Source organism: Narcine bancroftii, chromosome 5 (assembly GCF_036971445.1).
Source record: "Narcine bancroftii isolate sNarBan1 chromosome 5, sNarBan1.hap1, whole genome shotgun sequence".
In the NCBI taxonomy this organism is placed as follows: domain Eukaryota; kingdom Metazoa; phylum Chordata; class Chondrichthyes; order Torpediniformes; family Narcinidae; genus Narcine; species Narcine bancroftii.
This window is the reverse complement of record NC_091473.1, coordinates 252,079,686-252,106,483: the sequence shown is the minus strand read 5'-3', so window position 1 is coordinate 252,106,483 and position 26,798 is coordinate 252,079,686. Positions and strand designations below refer to the sequence as shown.

Below are 26,798 nucleotides of genomic sequence, written 5' to 3'. Positions count from 1 at the left end.
GAAAAAAATCACAGCAAATAAATAGGTAAAAAATAGAAAAGTTTAAAATCGGCACCCCCTAGTGGTCAGTTGACCAATCAAGCAATCTCGAGCAACCGGTAAATACACTTTTCCGGCATCTACCAATTACCACTTATACTGTATATTTCTTTTAATTTATATTATTTTTAAGGGGAAAGGAAGAAAGTTTAGGGGAGATGACAGGGGTATGTTTTTTTACACAGAGAGTGGTGGGTGCCTGGAATGCATTGCCGGGGTTGTTAGTGGAGGCAGGTACAATAGGGACATTTAAAAGACTCTTAGACACATGGATGCAAGAAAATATAGAGGGTTGTAGGTGGTGGGTAGGAAAGTTTTAGTTTGTTGAGTAGGTTTATGTGGGTCAGCACAACATGGGGGCTGAAGGGCCTGAACTGAGCTGTAATGTTCTATGTTCTATTAACTGATTCTGAGCTGCATAGATTTGAACTCAGGTTTCTAGATTTCTAGAAACCCTTGGTATTATCATACTGCACCTTATCCACACTCTGGAGTGTAGGAGGGTGAGGGATGTCCTTACAGAGGTTTATAAATTAATGAAGGACATCGATATGGCGAACGAGGGTTGGAATGAGCTTCCAGAGAAAGAGGTCGAGGCAGGATCCATTCTAATGTTTAAGAGATATTTGACAGGTGCGTGATAGGAATTGTTAAGAGGGATATGGGTCAGGCAAATGGAATTAATTCAGATGCATAACTTATTCAGCATGGATAAGTTGGGACGAGGAGATTATTTCTGTGCTGAGAAACTCGATGACTCTAAAAGGGCTCTCATTCACCTGGAACTTGACTTGTTGTGAAAACCTTCACAGAAATGCAACAGCGGCATGGTGAGTGTGGAGGACAGCACGGTTAGTGTAACAGGTGACACGGTTAGTGTAGAGGGGACTCGATTAGTGTAGTGGTTAGTGCAACACTATTCAGCGCCAATGACCCGGTTTGAATCCGGTGCTCTCTGTAAGGAGTTTGCATTCATGGGTTTCCTCCTGGTGCTCTGGTTTCCTCCCACCCTTCAAAATATTGTAAGTCAATTGGGTGGCACAGTCTTGTGGGCCAGAAGGGCCTGTTACTGTGCTGTATGTATGTGTAAATGTCTAAAAGAAAGGCCATCAAAATTTATTAATTCCTGCATTTTAGAAAACACAGCAACTAACTTGCACACAAAAATTCCAAAATAATCTTGTTTCTGTTATGTTGATTGAGGGATAAATATTGGCAGGACACCAAAGATAACATTCCCATTCTTCTTTGGAAGGTTGCACAAGAGATCTCTCGGGTCCACCTGAGAGAAGTGGACAAATCGGGCTGGCATCAGAGTAAACCTTGCCCTCAACACCTTTGTTTGCCCTTGTTAATCTTTTGCATCTCGTAGGCCTATCAAGCTTGTAAAAGTGGAGCAGTTAGTACCTGGTGTCTTGGCCTGAAATCCTGTTCCCCTCTATTTAACCCGACTGGGGTGGCCCATTGGTCTTTGGCTCTCTGGTGCTGTAAAAGGCCCGCAAACTATTAGTGAATCTCTCTGATCATCAAAAAAGGATTTAAGTGAAAAAGTTTAAAATAATTACTTAACTTAGTTTAAGAGCCCGCAGTTGAGGAACAGGAACAGGTCACACAGTACCTTTAATCTGCTCTGCCATTCAATAAGATCATGGCTGATCTGATTGTAACTGCATCCCGTCTGTCTGTTGTAACCTGTCACCTCTTTCCTTATCTCTTCTGATGCAAACATAGTCAAAGATGTTTGCTTTTATCCCTCTTCTTGGAAGAGGTTCCAAATGGATTACCTAAGTGAAATAAACACCACCTCACCCACCTTAAAGGAGTGACCCCTTACTTTTGGACGCTGATGCTTTTCTCGATTCTCCCCAAAAAGGAAAGGAAATGTCACTCCACATCCCTCCCCAGTCAAGAACCCTCAGAATCTTTTACTTTTCAAGTTGCCCTTCACTCCTGAAATTTCAGTGATACAAATTGATTTTAAAAAAATAATGAATTTTAAAGCTACAAACCAGTTGCCTACCATAACCTTGCCAACTATATTTTTGGTCTCGTTTCAAGTAAGTGAGTACAGTCAAACCCCTGATATCTGACCCCTGTGGGGATTGGAATATGCCAGATAAGTGAATTTTCCTGATGCTTGAGATTGCGTATTGCATGATTAGTGATCTAGCGCGAGGTGTGTCAATTTTAAACTTATTTATTTTGGGGTTTTTTTCTGCCGGTTGCTTGAATTCTGGATAACAGGAGTTAACAGTTAGCACATAGCTCAAAACACAGAAATGCTTGAGAAAGGTGAGAATTGATTTTAGCTCTGCGAAAGGAGACAGATGGAAAAGGGAAGAGAGAGAGAGAGAGAGAGAGAGAGAGAGAGAGAGAGAGAGAAAGAAATGGAGGAAAGAAGATGTGGGGAGAATTCTTTGTGAATGGAGATAGAGGGAAGAAGACGAGAGTGTGGGATTCTCTGTGAATGGAGATAGAGGGAAGATGACGGGAGTGGGGGATTCTCTGTGAATGGAGACGGAAGAAGATGGGAGTGGGGGATTCTCTGTGAATGGAGACAGAGGGAAGAAGATGGGAGTGGGCAATTCTCTGTGAATGGAGAGAGAGGGAAGAAGGCAGGAGTGGGGGGATTCTCTGTGAATGGAGACAGAGGGAAGAAGATGGGAGTGGGCAATTCTCTGTGAATGGAGAGAGAGGGAAGAAGGCAGGAGTGGGGGGATTCTCTGTGAATGGAGATAGAGGGAAAAAGACGGGAGTGGGGGATTCTCTGTGAATGGAGACAGAGGGAAGAAGACGGGAGTGGGAGATTCTCTGTGAATGGAGGTAGAGGGAAGAAGATGGGTGTGGGAGATTCTCTGTGAATGGAGACAGAGGGAAGAAGATGGGAGTGGGCAATTCTCTGTGAATGGAGATAGAGGGAAGAAGATGGGAGTGGGGGATTCTCTGTGAATGAAGACGGAGGTAAGAAGACGGGAGTGGGGGATTGTCTGTGAATGGAGACAGAGGGAAGAAGGGAGTGGAGGATTCTCTGTGAATGGAGACAAAGAGAACAAGATGGGAGTGGGGGATTCTCTGTGAATGAAGACAGAGGGAAAAGAGGAGAGAGAGAGAGAGAGAGGGGGGAAAAGATACCAGCTGAGATCCTCCAGCATTTCTTTAACATAATCACAGCTTCTTCAGGCTTTCATGTTTCACTCCATTCAGTAGCACATGGCTTGGATGACGCTAAGGGTCCAGAACTGGTGAGACTGAACTCTGGTTCTGGTCTCCGTGTTGAGTGCAGCAATGTTTCTGGAGAACGGATGGATTGGGACTTGTAATGCACATCGAAAGAACCAAAGACTTGTTGATCCAAACCGAGGCTTTTATTAACTAAAAGACTGGAGCATATCTCAAGTAGGTCGACCAGTCCAGAATGACCTGGTCCGACTAGGAGCAATCCTTTTAAGACCTGCCAGTAGGTGTGGCTACGCTCTCAGCCAATCACTGTCATCCTACACGACCATCTGTACATATGTACATATACACATTGGTGATAGAATCTGTACGATCACAGGACTGACCTCCTGACCTCTCCCAGGCCGAAACACGAGGAATACATTGGCCATGGCTGCCCAGGTTCAACTCATGTCTCACTCAATCTCTGACCCATCTCCTTGATTGGTGCAGCACCCACTCAGCTCTGGAACACAGCCATGCAGATGTATGCATTGCAGTGAGAGCCTACATCCTGTCCCACCGCGGCATTTAATATCACCTGTCCAGCAGCCTCATTACCTGATGATTCCTGATGATATCTACTTTTGACAGAGAGGAAGGCGATTCAGCTCATTGAGACCATGCAGGCCCTCAGAATAATCCCATCATCCCATTCCCCCATATTTCCCAGAAACCCATTCACTCTCCCATCCTCACTTGCCTGCCATCCATCCGCACTCAGGGTTAATTACAGCAGCCACTTAGCTTACCAACCCACACACCTTTAGCATGGGGAAGAAACCCAAGCACCCACGGGGAACCCAGGCAGTCAAAGGGAGAATGTGCAAACTCCATTCAAACAGCGCTGAAGATCAGAATCGAACCAGACTGTTGGAAGCGTGAGACAATAGCACTACCTGCTGTGGTAGGTACCTGCTATGCTTCCCTGTTTTATATCGTTCTCAATTTGACCAAACTCTGAAATGAAATAAGAACTTAAAGAACTGGAAATAGAATAGGTAATTCTGTCTATTCTGTTACTAAGCAAAATCATGACTTATCTTCTACCCCAATGGTCTTCAAACTTTTCTTCCCACCCACATACCACCTTAAGTAATCCCTTACTAATCACAGAGTACCTATGGCATAGGGATTACTTAAGGTGGTATTAGAGTGGAAAGAAAAAGTTTGAAAACTACTCTTCTACCCAAACCCATTTTCTTGCATTCTCTTCATTTTTTAAATTTAATTTAGAGATAAGCACGGTAACAGGCCTTTCTGGCCCGCTAGTCCACACCACCCAAATATACCAATTGGCGTACTAACCCCGAACATCTTTAGTGGGTGGGAGGAAACCGGAGCACCCGGAGGAAACCCACACAGACACAGAGAGAACATATAAACTCCTTGCAGACAGTGCCGGATTCAAGCCCAGGGTCACTGATGCAGTAATGGAGTTCTGCTAACCGTGTCATCCACAATTCCTTAACCCAATTAGCTGCCAGAAATCTATTAATGTCTGTTTTGAACGCAATCCATGGTAGCTTTCTAAGAATTCCAATAATACACCTGCCTCAGTGTGAAGTAATTTCTTGTCCTAGATGGAGATCATAGCTCTGGCCTCTTCAGCCAAACCCCTGCATCTATACAAACAAGGCCACGATGAGGCCATTCTCCTCAATTCTAGAGAATATAGTTCCAATATACTCCCTTCATATGACAGACCTTTAAACCCAGGAACCAGACCAGTGAATCTTCCCTGCTCCCCCTCTAGAGTGTATCTGTCTTTGACTGAAGAATAATCTAATACAAAATCATAAAGACATTGATGAGGTGGAGAGTCAGAATATTTTCCCCAAGGTAGAAGTGTCACACATGAGAGGATAAGGGTTCAAGGTGAGCGGGAGGATGCTTAAGGGAGGTGTGTTGGGCAAATATTTTACACAGAGAGTGATGGGTGGTTGGAGTGGGCTGCCAGTAGTGTTGGATGCAATAGTAACATTTAAGAAACTTCTAGAGAGATAAAAACTGGGGATGGAGGATCAAATGTATTATGTCTTTTGCATTACTTGGGAGGCTTCTTAAACAACATAGAGATTCAAGATTCAAATAACAAAAGAGACTTTACTTACTGATGCCTTCCACCATCTCCGGAAACTGTTCACTGACTCACATATACATACGCCCCACAGTGGTGCACTACAGTTACTACAGTGAGAAGAGTGTATTCTTACGTGGTTACAAAATAGTTCACGCTATCCTGACTATGTAACAGAGTGCAAGCAGTAGAGTTTTAGTTTGAAGTGGACATCATATTCAGCACAGACATATGTTCCTGCAGCCATTGTGGACAAGTGGAGATAGAGCAGGGACCGTGTGCAATGTTATCGTAGCCGAAGGGTAGTGGTGGGGACGAGCTCCCACTGCCACACAAATGGTTTTCGTGGAGTGTGACTCAAACAGCCTCTGACAACCAAGTCCAACTCCTGGCCTTCGTGTGTGGCATAGTTCTTATGACTGGAGGAGCTGCTCTCACTGATAGGAGAAGGGGCAAAGGCGGGCCACTGGCATCTTGAAACCAGTTTCACCGGGGCTTGTTAACCACAGAGAGCAACTCATCGAGGAGAGGGAAAACTCCAATTTCAAATCTCTGCTGTCTTGTGGCTTAACCTGCTCACGGGAAAAGCTATGGGAGTAAATCCCAAGGAATAATCCAGTTGGAGTCCTGAAGGCATCTGACTGCTATACCCAGCACCTGCATGGTAACTCCTGCGATGCTGCTGGCACCAAACTGTATCCACTTTCGTCATTCCTTTGGACCTGCGATTAGCATGGAGAGGTGGGGTGGGGGGGGTGGCGGGGGACGCAATAGACATATCTCTGTATTCACTCTGCTCTGGCTTGTGCCCTGGAGAGGTCACTCCAGCTATTAAGCAGAGGTGCAGTCCCCATGGTCGACCAAGTTCAAAGTCCAGATTTATTGTCAGAGTACATACATGACATCACATACCACCCTGAGATTCTTTTTCCTATGGGTGTGGCAGAATTTCTACTTATCAGTAGTGTGATAAAATGTACTCGAGAAAAGATATGTATGCAAAAGAGAGAAATGTAAACAAAGAAAAGTGCAAACAATCTGACTGGGCAATGGAGAAAATAAATATTCAGTAATGAATAATGGTGTAAAGTACAAGTCCATAAATGAGTCCCTGATTGAGTGTGTTGTTGAGGAGTCTGATGGAACCTGGAGGTGTGAGTCCTGTGGCACCTACACGTCTTTCCTGACGGCAGCAGTGAGAACAGAGCACGTTTTGGGTGGTGTGGATCCTTGATGAATGCTGCAGCGTTCCCTGTATATGACCTCGATGGTGGGGAAGCTTCGGCCTGTGATGTCCTGGGCTGTGTCCACTACTTTTTGTTCCTGCAGCCATTGTGGACAAGTGGAGATTCAGCAGGGACAGTGCGCAAACTGGCATGGAGCCAAGTGATGCTTAGGAGACTGATGGAGGAGGGGTAGCAACTGGTGGTGCAAGCCTTGTGGCACCTATACCTGATGGCAGCAGCGAGAACAGGGCTGTTATATGAGAGATGTCCAATATTCTTCTTTAAATGAGGAAATCAGAAACAACTGTAAAGCTGGGCTCCAGTGTAAATTAATCGGTTCCTTTGCTTTTTGTTTATTTGTCCACCGTAGGATCTAAACATTGCTGGCAGGACTAGCGTTGAAAGCCCCTTACTCATGACCAGCAGGTTTGGAGTCACATCCAGGTCCCACAGGCAAGGAAGGCAGCTCATCCTCCAAGTGGGGATTTTAACAATAATATCACAATCCCAGTTAATGCGCCTGGCCTTTATAATTCCAGGTTTATCTAATTACTTAAATTTATATCCACAATTTGCCATGGGTGGATTTGAACTTGTGACTCTGGATGCTTGGAATGTCAGCCTGGGAAATCACCTATGATGCTCTCATAACTCGTACAGAGGAGCACTTGTGCATTTAAAGTAGTCAAGTGCAAAGGAGAGGGGTGTAATTGTTCCTTTGGAGTCTGGAAGATTGAATAAATTGGGGGTTCAGGGAAAATATTCCTTGACCAGTTAAGAGTCTGGCACTGGTTGGAAAACAACATTCTCAGGGTAGGGATAGGGAGAAAGTGAAAGAAGAATGCCCCCAAACCTGTTTTTTTGCCTGTCCTGGTTGCAAATAATAACCAGTGGAAGGTTAGCCTCTGAGATTACACTTGCTCTTGTATCACAGTTGCTTTTGAAGTTGGTGGTGATTCAACGTGTGTAAATATTGTGGAATTTGTAAAGATAGGATTGGGTTGATAATAATTACCCACTGGCAATAAGAATCTCACCTCCGACAGTCCTGCAGTGCTGCAGAGAGTCAAAGCTGATTCTGAACACTGTAATAAGCATTTACCTCAGGAAAGGTGCTTCAGGTAATTAGGTAGTCTGGTGCAACGTCACCACGGGCTGGATGGTATATGTGTTTATAAAATAGAGAGCAGACAGGTGGCTAACCAGTAGAGGTGTGTCCTTTCAGTGCAGAAAGCAGTCCATTGAGGAAGGATTGGTGAAACTGGAAGGGAACCTCAGTCAAATATAACACTTCATCCCAGGCATAACAGGTGGGTTCCTTCTGCGTAATATCTCTCTCCTTTCTCCAGGTGTTTCCCCCCCACTCCCCTACACTCTGTTTGCTAAAAACCTGTGGGGTTTTGTGTGCCCCTTTTATTTAACTTGTGTAAATATCTCCCACCCCCTGGCCCCACCATCTCAGGCGCAGTGACCAAGCATCTGCCTGATTTGTCGGCTGAGGCTGCGCTCAGTATTTTTTTCGGGGACAGGAGGCGCACGGCAGGTGTATGGGAGCTGGACGTGAGCATGTCACAGCATGGTTTAACGGGTTGTGCTTATGCACAAAGAAGGGTTGCATTCCCAATTTGTCCGGCAGAGTGTGTTAGACTGGCTGTGGTGGGGTGGGGGAGGTGTGGACGGAGGATGGGGAAGGGAAAGGCAATTGATTTTCCCTGCTTTGCAAATCTACAGTTAATCGTAAGAACTTACAGAATTTTAGACACTCTTGTGATTCGACTGCTTCTCCATCGCCAAGGGTAAGCCTATGAATTTGCCAAACAGCAAGACACTTCAGAATACTAGAGGAAACTATTTAATCCTTGATTAATAAAAGATACCCTCATCAATTTAAACACTAATCAGCAGTATGTCAGGATAGGTCAGTGCTTAATTAAATTTAAACCCATGAGTTAGGATTGTTTTAAATACTGTTATTTATGGGTTCTATTGTCTTTTCATTTTTTTAATCTTAAAAGTCAGGAGGAAAATAGTTTGAATATCATTTTTCTATCCTGATCTGAGTGAAGATAAAACAATCAAATCAGAAAGAGCACCTAGAAGTCATTCAGCCCATCTGGGCTGTGCCAGCTCTTAGAAAGTGCTCCCTAATTTGTCCCACTTTCCAGTTCTTCCCAAATCTTTTCCTTTAGAAATAATGCCATCATGATGGAATCTGCTTCTGCCACACTTCCAGCCAAATGTTTGATTGTTGACAAGAGTGGCAGAGTTTTTTTTTGTTGACTAAGCCTAATGTACAGTTTAATCTGAATGTGCCTCCACGGCTGAGTTCAAGGTTGTTCGGATATTGGCTGCAGTTCTGCTCTATTCCTCATCTCCGAAGCTTGCATTTCATGAAATCAGTTAATTATTTGTAAAATTATATTTATCTTGCAGCCTGTGAGAAATCCTTCTTGCCAATGTGTCAATAACCATAGATTCTTCACTGAAAGAATAAAGCATTGGGTGGCTGGTGCCGGGGTTTTGTCAAGATGTGAAACCAATAGGTGAGAGGAAAAGCAAATTGATTCAAGGAAGGGAGCAAGAGGAGGAGACAGAATGTGCTGGTCTTTGCACAAATCCCATCAGCATCTATTGCACTTTTTTTTCCCCACTCACATACCACCTTAAGTAATCCTTTACTAACCGCAGAGCATCGATCGTATCCCATGGCAGAGATGCTTTGTGGTTAGTAAGGGGTTAATTGTAGTGATATATGAGTGGAAGAGAAAGGTTGAGAGCCACTGATCTATAGGATACATGACCTTGGTCTGAGTCAACAGGTTGGAAAGGCAGATTTTCTCTAAGGAGTTTTCCATGGATAGATTCCAGAATTTTGATGGAGCTATGCTGGGACACGGGGATGGTGAGACATTAAAGGTGAGACACATGGAATGAGGTAATGCCAATGCCTTGATATTGGGGGGGGGGGGGGGGCAGATTAACCAATGGGTATTTTTGATACTTTAGTACCGAGACAGGATAATCCAGATAATGGTGCAGTACTGGCATTGAGCCATGGAAAAATCAATAAGTAATGTCAATATTTGAATAGTGGAGCATAGGTTTTGTTGATGCATTAATACTGAGACACGAGCCATGGTTGGAATATTCATGCATTAATACCAGGGCAAATACAATCTGTGGATAATGCAACAACTGTAATATTGGAAGGAGAGAGGAAACATTGGCGGATGCTGGTCATTGGATAGGGCCAATTCTACAGCGAACTGTGTGGGTGAACTCAAGAGCTTCAGAATTTTGCCAGACCTAGAAGCAAAGGTCAAGGGCAGCAGCAGTGGGGGGAGAAGAGACGGGTAGGTTTGTGGAATTTCTGTCATGGCGCTGATAGCTCAGTGGTTAGAGCAGAGGATTCGAAAACCAGGGGTCATGAGTTCATTCCTTGCTAGGGCCTCATTTCTGTGAGGGGCCTGGACAAAGTGGTGACTCTCTGTCTTCCTTACAGTAGACAAAGTTGAAGAATTTCATGCAAGTTACATTCTAAATGCAGTATTACTTGATCAAAATGGAACCTTGACCTCCATTTTGACTCAATGATTACGGCTTTAATTACTCCCTGTGAATTTCTCAGTCTTCCCTGCCCAAGCAACCAGGTGAAGAAGGACAGCTACTGTACTCCCTGTTCTCCTGATCCATAATAACCTCCCCCCCCCACCCCCCAGCAACTTCTTTTCCCATGCCTTCCTCCAGTTCTGTCTCCCTTTACACAGAAAAATTCCCTTGTCCACTCTTGCCTCCCCACCAATTTCCCCCTTGGGACCTACCCCTGTGACCGCAGGAGATGCTCCACTGAACCCACACCTCCTCCCTCATCACCATTCGAGGCCCCGAACAGTCCTTCCAAGTGAAGCAACATTTCACTTGTGAATCTGCAGGGGTCATCTGCTGTATCCCGTGCTCCTGCTGTGCTCTCCCTCACATCGGAGAGACTGGGCGCAGACTGGGAGATCGGTTTGTTGAGCCCCTCGGCTCTGTCCGCCGCAATAGTGTGGATCTCCCAGTGGCCACCCATTTCAATTCTCCATCCTGTTCCTTTGATAACACGTCTGTCCATGGTCTCCTGAACTGCCAGACTGAGACTGGCAGTTGGAGGAACAACACCTCAGCTTCTGCTGGGCCGCCTCCAACTGGATGACTTTTCTGGCTTTCGTTAAAACCATCCCCACCCACACCCCCATCACTTCTCCCACCCCAGTTGCCTCCCCCCAGCTCTGTCTCTCTCCCTTTTCCCTCTGTCTCCTTTCACACAGTCAAAATCAATTCTCACCTCTCCCTTTATCCTAATTAACACTTTTTGTTGGTCTGGACTTCTCCCCCAGCCACCACCGTCTCGACTCTGACCTTTCCTGTTTTTTGCCTATTCTTTGCTTATTCCTTGAAGAAAGGCCCAGGCCCAAAATGTCAGCAATATATCTTTACCAATATATATGGTCACTGTGAGACCAGCCGAGTTCCTCCAGCATTTCTGTGTGTTTTAATGTAATCTGCATTTGTTACTCCTGGTGACTCTGTCCGCATCTGGCTTCTCCTTCCATGAAGGATCGATCTTGCTACAGGGTGCAGCAACGCCTGCTGCCGTCTCATGTCATTGCTAGGTTCCATCTTGCATACTAAGATGTGTTTAGCTTGGCATTGAATAAGCTATACTCCGTTGCCTTAATGCACAAAGAGCAGCTGCCTCACTCCTCCAGCGACCTGGATTCATATGAACATAAGGACAGAGCAGCGGAGGTTGAGCCCGCAGCTTCTCCAGCCTCCCTGACCATCCAGGATCTTCATGGCAAACCTATTCCAGGTCTCGTCTCCTCTTCTGTGCCTGTTCCCACACCCTCAATCCCTGGACTTATCAATAATGTATCAATTTCTTTTTTAAATGGATGTTCTCAACGTTTTGAAACATTTTCTGTACCTGCACCAACTCATAGAGGTCGCAGTTGCCCAAAGTTAATTAGCCCAGTAAATTGGAGCACCTCTGATGTTAATGTGACTGTTCAGAAACAACTGCATCATTATTAAGACGGACAGTGATATGCAAAGACAGGGCACTGTTCTCACGAAAGGCCACTTCTTAACTGCTGGGGAGACTCGGGGGGATGCAGAAAACACACTCCACCAAATAATGGTGGAGACAAAAACACTCTCCACACAAGAGGAGGAGGTTAAGAGGGGTCTTGCTTGAGGTGTTTGAAATTATGAGAGATATAGATTCAAGATTCAAAATTCTTTTATTTCCAGGTGTAATATTAAATGAAATTGCCTTTAGTCTGCCGTAAGGCAGACAGACGTCATCAGCAGAAATTGCCCAGTGCCTCTTTCAGTCAGAGAAAGATGAGTTACTGAGTGTCCGAGAATTCACTTCCCGCAGCCTCTGCAGCCACACAGACAAGCCCAAGCACCAGATCCGAACTACTGACACAATCAGGAAGCATTCAGCGCCCTCGTCACCCTCTTGCATCCCGGTTCCGATACCTGTTATCCTTTCAGCCCGCACCCGGGTGTGAGACCTTTGACCACAGTCCCCAGCCGTCCGCAGCCTGCATGGGTTCCTTGCCTCAAGTCACCAGCGCCCTGCTACCTTAATGTTCTTCAGCCACAGAGCCCCTCATAGGTCCACCGCCGTGGACATCATCCCATAGGGTAGACCGGATAGACTGTAGAGTAGATGGGCTAGACTGGAGGATTCATTTTCCCTTATCAGAGGTAGATAAAACCAGAGGTCATAAATCTTATCGATTTAGAGGGAACCTCAGAGTGGGGAGTATGTGGCATACACTGCCTGCAAGAGTGGTGGAGCAGTTACTGGCAGCACTCAAGTTATGTCAAGATGTGAACTTAAGAATGTTTCAGTCAGATAAGGAAAGGTTATTGATAAGGTTTCTTTGAAAAGTAGGAAAATTGAATTGAACTGAATTAAATTGTTACACATACCGAGATACGGTGAAAAGCTGTTTTGCATTTGTGTAGTCAAGTCAACTTATCCTACGTACAATAGTTACCGCAATTTAAAAATGCAGGTTATGGGGTTACAGAGAAAAAGTTTGGTTAAACCAGGGGTGGCCAATCTTTGTAATTTTTAATTTGGACATATGGCAAGGAAACAGGCCTTTTCAGGTCCACGGGTCCATGCCGCCCAATTAACCTACACCCCTGGTACGTACTCATGGGCCGAAATGGCCTGTCAATTAAAAATTAGAAAGTTGGCCACCCCTGAGTTAAACGATTAAGCGTAGTGATTACAATGTTAGTGACCCAGGTTTGAATCCAGCGCTGGCTCTAAGGCGTTTGTAAGTTCTCCCCATGTCTGCGTGGGTTTCCTCCGGGTGCTCCAGTTTCCTCTCACCCTTCAGAACATATAGGGGTTGTAGGTCATTTGGGGATAATCGGGGGCGTGTGCTCTTGGGTCGGATGGACCTGTTATCGTACGTCTAAATTAAAATTTTTTTAAAGTGAATGGGCTGCATGACTTTACTGACGAGAAATCTGTCCACGTTTGTGTGTGAAATGAGTAACTCATCGTGTTTGCCTGATAACAGCAGGGAAGACTCTATCCTGAATCAGAGTGTTTGTTAAAAAGAATGCTTCCAGTCTAGCCCGGATGTGGAATGGGTTAAGTCAGGGTCTTGAGCAACTTGTATAACTGAACAAACATTTTTTGTGGCAAAGCCAGGGTTTGATTGACAGCTTAATGTCTAATGTCTGAGGACTAGAGGAGATGATTGGCTCAGTGGTGGGATGAGACTGGGGTTATTTTTGACCAGCTGAGAAGGAGGAGGACCGGAAGCCACTGCAGTTCAGCAAAAGTTGCGTCAGGCTTGAGGGGACAAATGGCCTACCCCATCTGCGGTTTTCCTGCGTGTTCTTCGCTCAGACATTACCAGAAATGGTCTCTTGCTGTGCAGGAAATGTTCAATGTCTGTACAGTTCTGCCGCATTCCCCAGTTCCAGGGAAACAACTGACAGTAATCCGGTAAAATTGCCATCTCCCCAGCGGAAGTATTTGAATGTACAACCCACTTCTGAAAACATAACTCTGGGCCTGTTCTTCACTAGTTTACTGATACTCTCTCTCATAGGGAGACTTGATGTTTACTGGGACTCTCTCTGCCTACTCTCTCAGATGGAATTAACGGCCCCTGGCACTACTTCAGAAGAAGGAGGAGAGTTACACTTAAGTGATATTTACCCCTGACTCCGTGCTGATGGAGTGGATTACCTTTACCCCTGTTAGTCTATCCAGACCAGTTCTGGGGAACTTCATTGTTTCCTCTCACCAAGGGGTCTCCCAAAATTAACAATGGCTGCAGGAATTTGGGACAACCTGTTGGGTGTATTTAAGGCAGAGATCGATAGGTAAAACCCTTGATGTCAGGCACCAATGGGTGAATTTTCTGGTTGCTTGAGATTGCATGTTGTGTGATTGGTGAAGTAACAGCAAGGCGCACAGATTTTAAACAGGGGTTTTACTGTATCTGAGGAGTCAGGGTATCAAAGGTTATGAGGAGAAGCCAAGGGAATGGGTCTGAGTAGAAGAATGGATTATCTCATAATGGAATGGCGGAGAGAACTCGATGGGCCGAATAGCCTGATTCTGCTGCTATATGTTATGGTCTTATCATGCCAATGGGAGGTGACTTAGGCATCCCATCCTGAAATAATGAGAAGGTAAGAAAGGAAGCAGAGTGAAATCTACCAAAGATAGGGAGACAGAAATGCTCGAGATGTCAGAGGGGCAATAATGTGAAATAGGTCCTCTGGTACAGAGCAGTGTACTCAGGCAATAGAATCGTTAAGTGAGAAGGAACTCTGAGCACCAAACAAGGAGAGCTGGCTCTGTGGTATATTTCGTCTTCAGGGTGGGTTAAAACATGTCGTCAACTTTCATGGATATTATGGAGGTTAAATTATAGGACAAGCAACCTGAGTCCTAGACAATCAAAGAATTGGAAGGACTACAAAGGGAATTTACCAGGATGTTGCCAGGACTAGAGAGGGAGGTTAGTTTTTATTCCCTAGAGTGTAGGGGTGGTTTATAAAATCATCAGGAGCTCGCAGTCCTTTCCCCAGAGTAGATGATTCTAGAATTAGTGGGCACAGGTTAGGGCGAGAGGGGAAAGATTTAAGAGGACCCTGAGGGGAAACTTCCACTCAGAGGGTGGGTCATATCTGGAATGGGCAGACAGAGGAAACGGCAGAAGTGGGTACAATTGAGATGACGAGTTTATTGTGCAATTTACATATGCTCCAAATTTCTAAGCTGCAGCCAAAATGGTACTTCAAACTATAATAGTATACTTAACTTAATTAACTAGATAGAATAAATTCAGAATGAATGATAATAAATATTCACAGTTAGCACAAGACTGCTACAGCACCAGTGATCGGGTCTGGGGTTCGAATCCGGCACTGTCTGTAAGGAGTTGGTACGTTCTCCCCGTGTCTGTGTGTGTATTCCCCAGGGCTCCAGTGAAATGCCCTGTTAATCTACTGTATGTCTAAATTTTTTAACATTTAAATTTAAATTTACAAATGATGTTACAGTTATTATTAGTGCAGACAGGTCTTCTGCATTGTCCATTAGTGTAGCAAAGGGAGGCTCAAATCCTGATAGTTGTTGGAAAGAAACTGTTCTTGAAACTAGAGGAGCTGGTTTTCAATGAGAAGAGGTTATGACCAAGGTGATGGGGGTCCTCTATGATGTTGGCTGCCTTCTTGAGGCACCGTCTCACAAGGATGCTTACAGTGGATGGGAGGTCAGAGCCTGTGATGGACCTGGCGACATTTGCTACCTTCTGTAGCTTTTTGCTTTCCTGGCCACTCGAATTGCCAAACCAGGCCATGATGCACCCAGCCAGTGATCTTTCTACAGTACACCTGTAGACGTTTGATAGAATATTCAACAATATCCTAAATTTCCTTGGACAACAGGGTGGCATGGTTGGTGTAGCGGTTAGTGCAGTGCCTTTACAGCGCCAGTGATTAGGACCAGACCTGGGTTCGAATCCAGCACTGTCTGTAAGGAGTTTGTATGTTCTCCCCATGTCTGCGTGGGTTTTCCCCGGGGATAAAGTTCCCTCCCACCCTTCAAAAACTTACTGGGGTGTAGGCTAATGGGGTGGAAATTGGACAGCACGGACTCGTAGGGCCGAATTGGCCTGTACAGAGGTGTATGTCTAAATTTTATTTTCAATTCTGATATTCAAAAGCCATTTGGACAGAGTTGTGGATAGGAAAGGCTTTAGAAGGATGAGCTGAAAATTAGACTAACCAAGAATGCCAACTTGGTCAGCATATACAAGTTGGTCTGAAGGGTCTGTTCTGTGCTGTTTAACTCTTAGAACAGATTCAAGTCCCTCCATGGTGAGTGGAGATTTAAAATTCAAATCTATATTAAATCTGTATTTTTTTCAAAAATCTAGTCTCAATGATGAATCTTTGGCTTGGCTTCGCGGACGAAGATTTATGGAGGGGGTAAAAAAGTCCACGTCAGCTGCAGGCTCGTTTGTGGCTGACCAGTCCGATGCGGGACAGGCAGACACGATTGCAGCGGTTGCAAAGGAAAATTGGTTGGTTGGGGTTGGGTGTTGGGTTTTTCCTCCTTTGCCTTTTGTCAGTGAGGTGGGCTCTGCGGTCTTCTTCAAAGGAGGCTGCTGCCCGCCAAACTGTGAGGCGCCAAGATGCACGGTTTGAGGCGTTATCAGCCCACTGGCGGTGGTCAATGAGGCAGGCACCAAGAGATTTCTTTAGGCAGTCCTTGTACCTTTTCTTTGGTGCACCTCTGTCACGGTGGCCAGTGGAGAGCTCGCCATATAATACGATCTTGGGAAGGCGATGGTCCTCCATTCTGGAGACGTGACCCATCCAGCGCAGCTGGATCTTCAGCAGCGTGGACTCGATGCTGTCGACCTCTGCCATCTCGAGTACCTCGACGTTAGGGGTGTGAGCGCTCCAATGGATGTTGAGGATGGAGCGGAGACAACGCTGGTGGAAGCGTTCATCAATGATGAATACAGTGCAATGAAGTTCCTTATCTTCTCCCAGTCTGGCCTACACGTGACTTCAGACCCATCAATGCAGCTATCTCATCTCTTCAGACCAGGGTAATTAGGTATAGACGATAAATGCTGACATCACCAGTGGTATCCACAGCTGTGACTAAACTCATTTAGATACTAAAATGGTCTTTCTGACATTAGAACCCGAATCAGAATTTATTGACATGAACATGTACGAAATTCATTGTTTTGCGGCAAAATGACAGGTCCAAATATTGCAATAAGTTACTTTTTTTAATGAATAGATAAGTGGAAAAGAAGAGAAAAAGTAGCTGTGTTTAGAAAACTGACAGCGGAGGGAAGGGAAGAAGCCGACCTTGTACCGTTGAATGCTCGTCTTCAGGCTCCTGGACCTCCTTCCTGATGGTAGCAGTGAGAAAAGAGCATGGCCTGGGTGGTGGGGGTCCCTGAGGAGAGAGACTGCTTTCCTGTAGATGTCCTCAATGAAGTGAAGACCGATGCCCATGATGCTGCTGGCTGAGTTCATAACCCTCTAGTCTTTTCCAGTCCAGCAGGTTATCTCTCACATTACATAAAACTATATAAAGAGCATATTTTACAAACTATAGGATTACCATCGTGATCACTCCTCCTACCATGCCTTCCAATTGGAACTGCACTCACCTAGCCAGGCTAATATCCCAGTACGCAATGCAGAACAGCCCATATAAGTAACACCACATAGCAAAGTTTAATAACTTGAAGTTTGTTTAACGTGGCAATTGACAGTGAATCCCTCCCTGCCAGCTGAAATCACAGTTCCCCACTACAGAAGGATGAAAATCAGAGTTGTATGAGGGATCCAATATTGGAGGGGTGCAGGTTCCAGTAGGGTGAACAGGAGCAGATTACAAAGGTAGAGCGGGAAGACCCTATGGAAGAAAATACATCTGAAAGTTAAATTTAAAATTAAAAGGACTCTTACTTTGCACGTCGTTTATTGTTGAGTATTTAGACACTCTGGGGGACTCACCTTCACTTCTCTTTCTCTGACTGTAAGAGGTGCCCAGCAACTTCTGCTGATGGCAAATCTGTCTGCCTTCTGGCTGACTAAAGCAAATTTCATGTGATATTACATCTGTTTTATTACATGAGAATAAAGGAATCTTGAATTTTCTTTATTGCAGTTCGTTTACACTAATTTCTTGTTTACTTTTCTCTCTTTTGTATACATATCTTTTCTTAAGTACAGGTTTTTTGCACTAGAAATCCTGCCTGACCCACAAGAAAAGGAATCTCAGGGCTGTATGTGATGTCATGTATGTACTCTGACAATAAATCTGAACTTTGAAGATGGAACTTCGAACTGATTTGGGATCCAATGGAAGTTAATGGGTACAGTCAAATTTCAAACTGGACCCCAGGATCCTTGACTAGAGCAGAGAAAATAATGCATTGTTTTAACAGATTTTTTTCTCTGTAACACTGTACTCTGCACTTTTGCTTCATTTTGCACTATCCCACTGGATAGCATGCAAAACAAAGTTTATCCCTGCATTCCAGTATGTGACAATGAAAGTTCAATTCACTGTAGGTTGGGTGTGCATTGGTTCAGGGATGGTTCAGGGATGAGTCCAGATAAAATGTCAGGTTTGAGATCACACAGGAGAGAGTCAGAGTTGTCCAGCACCTAAACAGGCCCTTCAGCCCATCCTGCCCATGCTGAACTTTTTGGGTTTTCTGCACTGATCTCATTGGCCTGTATTAGGACATATAATTCTGTGCCTTGCCTACTCAATGTCCTAATATTTCTGAAATGCATTGACTAGATCTGATTCCACCTTCTCCCCTGGCATGTTTGAGATATCAACCACTCTCTGCGTAAATCAAATGCACTTTAATGTTCCTTCTCTCAACTTCTGCCCTCTTATTTTTAACATCCCAACTGAGGGAAAAAGATCTGATGATTTCCCCTCTCCTTTTCACCCACCCCATAATGTTACACAGAAAGCCAAGCCCAACCTTTCATCCAAAGTCTTCCAATAACTAAAGTTCTTCCAACCAGGCAACATCCTGGTGAATCTCCTATGCACTCTCTCCAATGCAACCATGTCTTTCCTATAGTGGGGGTGGGGGGGGGTAACCAGAACTGCGCACAATACTCCATGTGTGGTTCAATCAATGTTTTGTACATTTCTAACAATTTGCCAACCAATTACACCCATGTGACCAATTAACCTTTATAAGTCTTTGGGGCATGGGAAGAAACCCATGTGATCACAGGGGGAACATACAAACACCTTTAAAATGTCCAAAGACTTCCATTGCCCTTTGAAGAACATAACAACATAAGAAATAGGAGCCCATCCGGCCTATCAAGCCCATTCAATAAGATCATGGCTGATCTGATGATAGTCTCATCTCCGCCTATCAGCCTATTCCCCATATCCCTTAATTCTCCTACTATGTAAAAATCTATCCAACCTTGTCTTAAATATATTTACTGAGGTCACCTCCACTACTTCAATGGGCAGAAAATTCTACAGATTCACCCCCCTCTGGAAGAAGCAGTTCGTCCTACATCTCCTCCCCTGAATCTTGAGGGTAAGTCCCCTAGTTATAATCTCCCCAACCAACAGAAACAAGTTACCTACCTCTATCTTATTTATGCCTTTCATAATTTTATACATTTCTATAAGATCCCCTCTCATTCTTCTAAATTCCAGTGAGTACAGTCCCAGATGACAATCTCTCCCCATAAGCTAACCCAGTGGTTTTCAAACTGCCCCCCTAAACTGACATTCAACCTTGAATAATCCCTACGTCATAAGTGCTCTGTGATAAGTAAGGGATTGCTTAAGGTGGGATGTGAGTGGGAAGAGAAGGTTGAGAACCACTGCTCTGGACCCAATTGTTACTGAAATATTTTGCTTGAGAAAAATTGTCATTGACCCATTTCCTTTGGAGTTATCCAGCTGCGCTGGATGGGTCACGTCTCCAGAATGGAGGACCATCGCCTTCCCAAGATCGTATTATATGGCGAGCTCTCCACTGGCCACCGTGACAGAGGTGCACCAAAGAAAAGGTACAAGGACTGCCTAAAGAAATCTCTTGGTGCCTGCCACATTGACCACCGCCAGTGGGCTGATAACGCCTCAAACCGTGCATCTTGGCGCCTCACAGTTTGGCGGGCAGCAGCCTCCTTTGAAGAAGACCGCAGAGCCCACCTCTCTGACAAAAGGCAAAGGAGGAAAAACCCAACACCCAACCCCAACCAACCAATTTTCCCTTGCAACCGCTGCAATCGTGTCTGCCTGTCCCGCATCGGACTGGTCAGCCACAAACGAGCCTGCAGCTGACGTGGACTTTTTACCCCCTCCATAAATCTTCGTCCGCGAAGCCAAGCCAAAGAAGAAAAATGAAACCGTCCACATAACGAGTCAATTAGGGACGATTAAAACGGTGGTTTTCAAACCTTTTCTTCTCATTCACATACCACCTGAGGCAATCCTTTACTAATCACACCTATGGCATAAGGGATTGTTTCAGGTGGAATGTGAGTTTAGAGGAGCTGTTTGAAAACCACTGAGCTAATCCCTTCATCCCTGGAATCAACTCCAAAGACTGAAAAGCCACGAAGAGAAAATCTATTACCTCATCCTGTGTCCTAAATGGTGACTCTGAGTTCTCAATTCTTCCATGGGAGGAAACACAATCTCCACGTTCACCATGTCAGAGTCTTTAACCCTGAGTTGATCTCCGTTCAGTCACAAATACTAGTTCAACCAATCTACAGTTGTATTTCTCCATTAAAGTCCCCATCTGGCATGGATCCTGACCTGAGTTCATGATGGATAGACATCAGATGCATTCTCAAATGTTCTATTGTTCATGGTGGAAGGGTTCTGGTTCAAGTTTATTCTTGCATAATACTCAGTACAGTGAGAAGGGTCCTTCTGCGAGCAGTCCAGCAAGTCAACTTCAACACGCGTACAACTGTACAATGATGGAAAATGAGAGCACAATTACATAGCGTGGTGCGACAGTGAGAGGAGCAAGGCCAACATGCCTCACATCAATGCAGTTGGCCCAGATCTGGCCACTGGAAATATTTACTCCCAAGAACTTAAAGCTATTGACCAGAGAGTTGCAGTAGGCAGCAAGGGTTCAGACCTTCCTCATAAATTTCCAAGCATATGCATGTATCCAGGCATGACCTTGCCCCTCCAAAAGCAAAAGATCTGCACTGGCCTCCGTTATCCATGAACAACTTTTGGCATTGATATAACACAGTTTGAATGTGATGTCTCCTGGAAGTTAAATTAACCATCATTAATGCTGCCATTGATTTGGCCACACAAGTCATGGTTAGTGAGGGAGGCATGATTGGCGTGGCAGTTAACACAATGCTGTTACAACACCAGCGATTGAGATCAGAGTTTGAATCCAGCGCTGTCTGTAAGGAGGTTGTACATTCTCCCCATGTCTGTGGGGGATTCCTCCAGGTGCTCCGGATTCCTCCCAGCCTTCAGAACATACCGGGGGCTGTAGGTCAATGGGGTGTAGTGGGCGGCATGGGGTTGAGGGCCGAAATGGCCTGTTACCATATTGTATGTCTAAATTTTTGAAATTTAACAGCCCATCTCCTGAGCATATCATCAAAATGATCCTTCAAATCTCAGTCCTCGCTTACTTCGAGGTGTCTAGCACCTTACCTTGAGATCATAGCCTCCTGTCTCCCATATAAATGACCTCCTTGTTGTGGCCCAAGAGGAGTGAAGCACGAAAGTCTGCAGACGGATTGAAGTAAAAACACAATACTGGAGAAACTTAGCAATACACACAGCAAATTTCATAGAGCAAAGATAAAGGTACATAACCAACATTTTGGGCTTAATGATGGTCTCGGGCCCAAAATGTTGGTTATGCATTTTTACCTTTGCAATGTGAACAATGCTGTGTGACCTGCTGAGTTTCTGAAACATTGCATTTTTAATTTTTCCTTGTCCCAGCCCTTTGTCATTTAGAATTTCTCACTTGAGTAACCACCTCCCTGCCTGCACACCATAGCCCACTTCACAATCCATCATGTTGATACAGTTCTTGTTTCATCCCTTTCCTCATGTGGATTACTTTTATAGGCAGTAGGTTAGGTGCTATTTTTAACTTATTCTTTATTCTTCCTTTAACGCTGACCAAACAAGGAGTCTACAGCAGCCAAGTTCTATTTTAAATTCACAGCGGTTTCACATCAGGTTCAAGATTCGAGATTATTTTTTGGTCATATAATAAATGATAAAATGTGATATTACACGAAATTTCCTTTAGTCTACAGTAAGACACACAAAGATTCGCTATCAGCAAAAATTGCACAGGGCCCATTACAGCCAGAGAAGAGAAGCTGTACCCCCCACCCCCCCACCAGTGTCACTGACCGGGTCGGCGCCAGAACAAATGTTAGAGTGGGGCACAGTGGAATGCACATAAACTCGCTGAGCGGGTGGGATGCTGGGATCTACCTGCCGACAAATGTTAACATTATCCGCCTCTCTGACATAGGAGACGAGGGCGCTACTTTTATAGTGTCAAGCGTCACTAGAAGCTACTGATGTTTGACTCATGCCAGTGACATGGGAGGAGATGGGGGTGGGTCTGACGGCGAGCGATGGCCATGTCCGTATGGGGGGTGGCACAGAACCTCGCTTGAGGGGGGGAAATGCCCACGGATGCCACCCCTTGGCACCAACCCTGGTCACTGAATATCCATGGCTTTGCGTCCATCAGTAACCATCAGAAACCCGATCTCCAGATGCACACCTCTGACATGATCAGGAAGCCTGCAGCACACTCTTGATTCCCGGTTCCGCTTCCTGGTACCCCTTCAGCCAGTCTCAAGCTAGCCTCCAGCAGTCCACAGCCTAGTATGAGTTCTTTGACCGCAGTCACCTCGAGTTACCAACAGCCCGTCTCCTGAATGTTCTTCAGCCTCAGAGTCTCTCAGTGGTCTGTTCATTAAATGTGTGAACCGAGGTCTTGTTGACCTCCATATTTTTGCACCGTCCAAGATCACCTCACCTCCCCCGTGTGTGCAAACAGTAACAACTGGGATCCAAGTGAACCAGTGGCACATGGGAGTTAGCCAGCAAGGCATCCTGGAGAAGCAAGTTCAGGAGCTGTTTACTGGAGCTCTCTGTGAGCACAGCCCGACACTGATAATGTCGCTTATTCCATTACGTCTGATAAAGGAGACGTGGTCACCTTCAGAAACAATGGGACATACTGCAGACTGGGGAAATGCAGGTCTGCACTGTTATCATTCAGGGAAGCTGTCTTAACATAATTCATAATGCTCACTTAAGATTAATTATGACTGGGCGTGTTTGGAAGATTAGCTACAGTGAAATATGAAGCTTTGCGCAAGATTCCTGCATCACAAAAACAAAATTCCCACTCTCTGGGCTATTTTGGGTTTGCAATTCACAGAAAACCACATGATAAAAACAAAGTAAGATTAAACATGGCAAAGGTTAAATTGGGTTTCTAGCAGAATCAGAATTTATTCTCATGAACATGTCACGAAATACATTGTTTTGCAGCAACATCACGGGTGCAAATATTGGTCTGATTAACATTTAAAAATAAATAAATTAGTGCAAACAAAGAGAAAGTGAGTCCGTTTCTGTGTTTCATGGTCTGTTCAGAATTCTGATGGTGGAGGGGAAGAAGCTGTTTTTGTTCCATTGGGTGTTCGTCTTCAGGCTCCTGGACCTCCTTCCTGATGGTAGCAGTGAGAAGAGGGCCTGGTAATGAGGGTCCTTGAGGATAGAGGCTGCTTTCTTGAAACACCACCTCTTGTGGATGTCTTCGATGGAGTAAAGACTGATGCTGTGGCACTGGCTGAGTTAACCACACTAGTCTTTTCCTGTACTGTGCATTGGCACCTCCGTACCAGTGATGCACTTTTACATCTTAGGAAAATCTGCTGCCTTGGAGAAGCAGTCAACAGATAATGACACTCATCCACACTCTCTTCACCCCCCCACCGCCCCCCCATATCCTGCCAGGACCCCTGGATTCTTTCCTGCCATTATCAGACTCCTGAATGAACCCCAAAACAGTCCAATTATGTTGCCCTTTCTCTGTACCAAGCAATGGGTCTCTGTTACTCTGCACTTTGATTTAAATTTAAATTTAGACATACAGCACGGTAACAGGCCATTTCAACCCACACGTCTGTGCTTCCCAATTACACCCAATTGACTTAAAATCCCCGTACATTTTGAAAGGTTGGAGGACACTGGAGGCCCTGGAGAAAACCCACACAGAGACACGGGGAGAACATACAAACTCCTTAAACACCACATGGGATTCGAACCCTGGTGCTGATCACTGTCGCTGTAAAGGCGTCGCACTAACTGCTACACCAACCATGCCACCCTTAGTGTTGTATCTTACTTGAACTCTGTATGGAACATCGACTGGTCTGATCGCAAAACAACCTGCATTTATGATACCAGTGAGAATAAACTTGAACTTAAAGTCAGATATATTCACTCCAGCTTCTTGCCATTCCAGGAGCTGCCAGTTTAATTATTTAGCAGATTTCATAATCAGTTAATTAATTGTGTAAAGATATTGCAGCCTTGTTCTGCATTTCTGAGAAACAATTTTGGTCTCCTGTGATGAATAGATACGACAGAGCAGAGGGAGAGGAACTATGTAGTTCTTGTAGGGGAGACACATAGTCTGGTCTTTCTAACCTGGAAATACATTTTCACATAAGGGGTAGTGAGAACCAGGAACCACTCCCTCTCACTCCCAGATAAAGATGAGAGATTAGTGTCATATATATGAGTACAATGTACAGATGGACTGAAATTCTTGCCTGCTGCACAGCTACATATAACCATATAACCAAATAACACAGTACTGAAACAGGCCATCTCGACCCCTCTAGTCCGCACTGATTTAAGTGAACACCACTAGTCCCACCTACCTGCTCCCTGTCCATAACCCTCCAATCCCCTCACATCCATGCACTCATCCAACCTTCTCTTAAATGACAAAATTGAACCTGCTGCAGCCACCTCTTCCGGAAGGTCATTCCACTCAGCCACCACACTCTGAGTGAAGAAGCTTCCTCTCATGTTACTTCTACACTTTTGTCCCCAACCCTTAACTTATGACCCCTCGTTCCAATCTCACCTACCCTCAAGGGGAAGAGCCTATTCACATCTACTCTGTCTATCCCCCTCATAATTTTAAATACCTCTATCAAATCCCCCCTCAACCTTCTACGCTCCATTGAATAAAGACCCAATCTACTCAATCTTTCTTTGTATCCTAGATACTGCCATCCAGGCAACATTTTATTAAATCTCCTCTGCACCCTCTCTAACTTAAGACATAAAATATACAAACAAAATTAAATTAACACACAAGAGAAATAAAGATAATAAATATAAAAGATTAGATAGTTATTTAGTTACAAAATTAGTTACTGATATTTTGATGGGGTAGTTTATAGTTAGAGTTTGGGTAGTGTGGGGAGATTCAGGAGCCTGATAACCACCTCTTATGTTTTTTTAACATTCAGATACAGGTTGTTGGCTCTGCACCAGTCTGTTAGCTCATCTCTGTACGCTGACTCCTCATTCTCACTGATCAGGCCCACCACAGTCACGTCTTGTCAAATGAAACTGTCAAAACCAAGGAGGATAGTTTTTCATCAGGTGACGTTGCTGGAGTTACAGAGACAAAGTGGGTTGCGGAGCAGATCAGAGAGGCATAGACCTGAGCATCTGTAAGGCACAGGCATGTGGGAAGAACACCCTATTCAGTGCCACATGTTATGGTGGTCTTTGGTTTGAGTTGACGCTCTATGTGTGATTTGTGTTCGTAATGTTGTAGTTTGAATAAAATTTGTACGTTTATTTTAAAAAAACATTCTATTCCTATGCTGTTCTCTTCTTTGTTGAACTGCACGTTCCTATTGTAGAGGGGAGTTTGAGTGATGAAGTCTACATCTACTGTTGTATTTAAATTTAGACAAACAGCACGGTAACAGGCCCTTTCAGCCCATGAGCCCGTGCTACCCACTTACCCCCCCAATTGACATACAATCCCCGGAACATTTTTGAAGGGTGGGATGAAACCAGAACACCCGGAGGAAGCCCAAGCAGACACGGGGAGAACGTACAAACTCCTTACAGACAGCGCCAGATTTGAACCTAAGTCATTGGCGCCATAACATTGTGTACTAATCACCATGATTACCTTTTTATCATTTCAAAATAATTCATTTTTTCTCATGGGAACCGCTCCAGCAATGACTTCAAACCTCTAATTCCTTCCCTAAAACCATCCCAACCGTCCCCTCCTCCCACACCTCCCTTCTTCCTCTTTGACCTGGTCTTTGCTGATTTGTACCAATATGACCTGTTGCCTTTCTGTATTGCTTCATAAAAATTTTGTTTTGTGATTCTGAACAGCTCCTTTCTCTCGAGGGGCTGTAGAAATTCAGCCTCTTGTTGAGGGAGCGATGGGTTCAGAGCAGAGCCAGTTCTATGTTTCTGGACATGGTCACGCACACAAGGTTCCAAGCAAAACAAATACAGGTGCAAAAGATTTACTTACACATCCTTTCCGATGTCCACACCCACAGACTTCATGATTCGTCCAGTGAAATCTCTGCTACAGAGAGTGACCCAGATATTATGCAGCGAAGACTGACAGGAGTCAAAGAGCATGCTGGGCAATATTTATCCTCCAACATCACTTAAAATTCACATGATTATAGTGCTACAACACTGTGTGCACCAATGAACGACTTTATTTCTCACATCAAAGAGGTTACCTGAAACCAGCCATTCTCAACATTTTTTTCCAGTTATGACACCCCCTAAGACTCTGCTCGAAGTTTATGGGGCCTCATCCCTGCGAAGCAGTCACATTGGGGTTTCCTCCGTACTTCTCTCCTACTGATGACAGCTTCTGCGGTGGAACAAACAGAATATTGTAATCAGAAGCCTTGCATTAGTATAGCGCCGTCTGTGTTCTCTGGGCCTCCCTCACCACTTTGTGGAAATGTGGCACTTGGGCAACCTCTGCTCTTTCAGTTACTTGGTCATTATCTTCGCCCCACCCCCAGCAGTGGCAATCATTCAGTCCACACCAGATGTGTCGGGA

The 26,798-nt window shown here is 44.8% G+C and overlaps 1 protein-coding gene and 1 long non-coding RNA gene across 5 annotated transcripts in view; one reads left to right on the top strand and one right to left on the bottom strand.

The window, feature by feature from the left end:
- Positions 1-26,798, top strand: part of LOC138765198 (solute carrier family 26 member 9-like) — a 121,442-nt gene that overhangs the window by 11,532 nt on the left and 83,112 nt on the right. Inside the window, exons 1-2 of one of the 4 annotated variants that reach the window (XM_069942136.1) lie at positions 7,593-7,682; positions 7,787-7,871. The exons of 1 other annotated variant lie outside the window; for it this stretch is intronic. The gene's annotated coding sequence lies outside the window, so the exon portion shown is untranslated. Of the gene's footprint in view, positions 1-7,592; positions 7,683-7,786; positions 7,872-8,286; positions 8,358-26,798 lie in introns of those variants that run through there. 2 more of the 4 variants (XM_069942134.1, XM_069942138.1) reach the window with 2 other exon arrangements.
- LOC138765201 (uncharacterized) overlaps positions 26,261-26,798 on the bottom strand; it is a 249,914-nt gene continuing 249,376 nt past the window's right edge. The window contains exon 7 of the long non-coding RNA XR_011358520.1: positions 26,261-26,603. This is a non-coding gene — a long non-coding RNA (uncharacterized lncRNA). The remainder of the gene's footprint in view (positions 26,604-26,798) is intronic.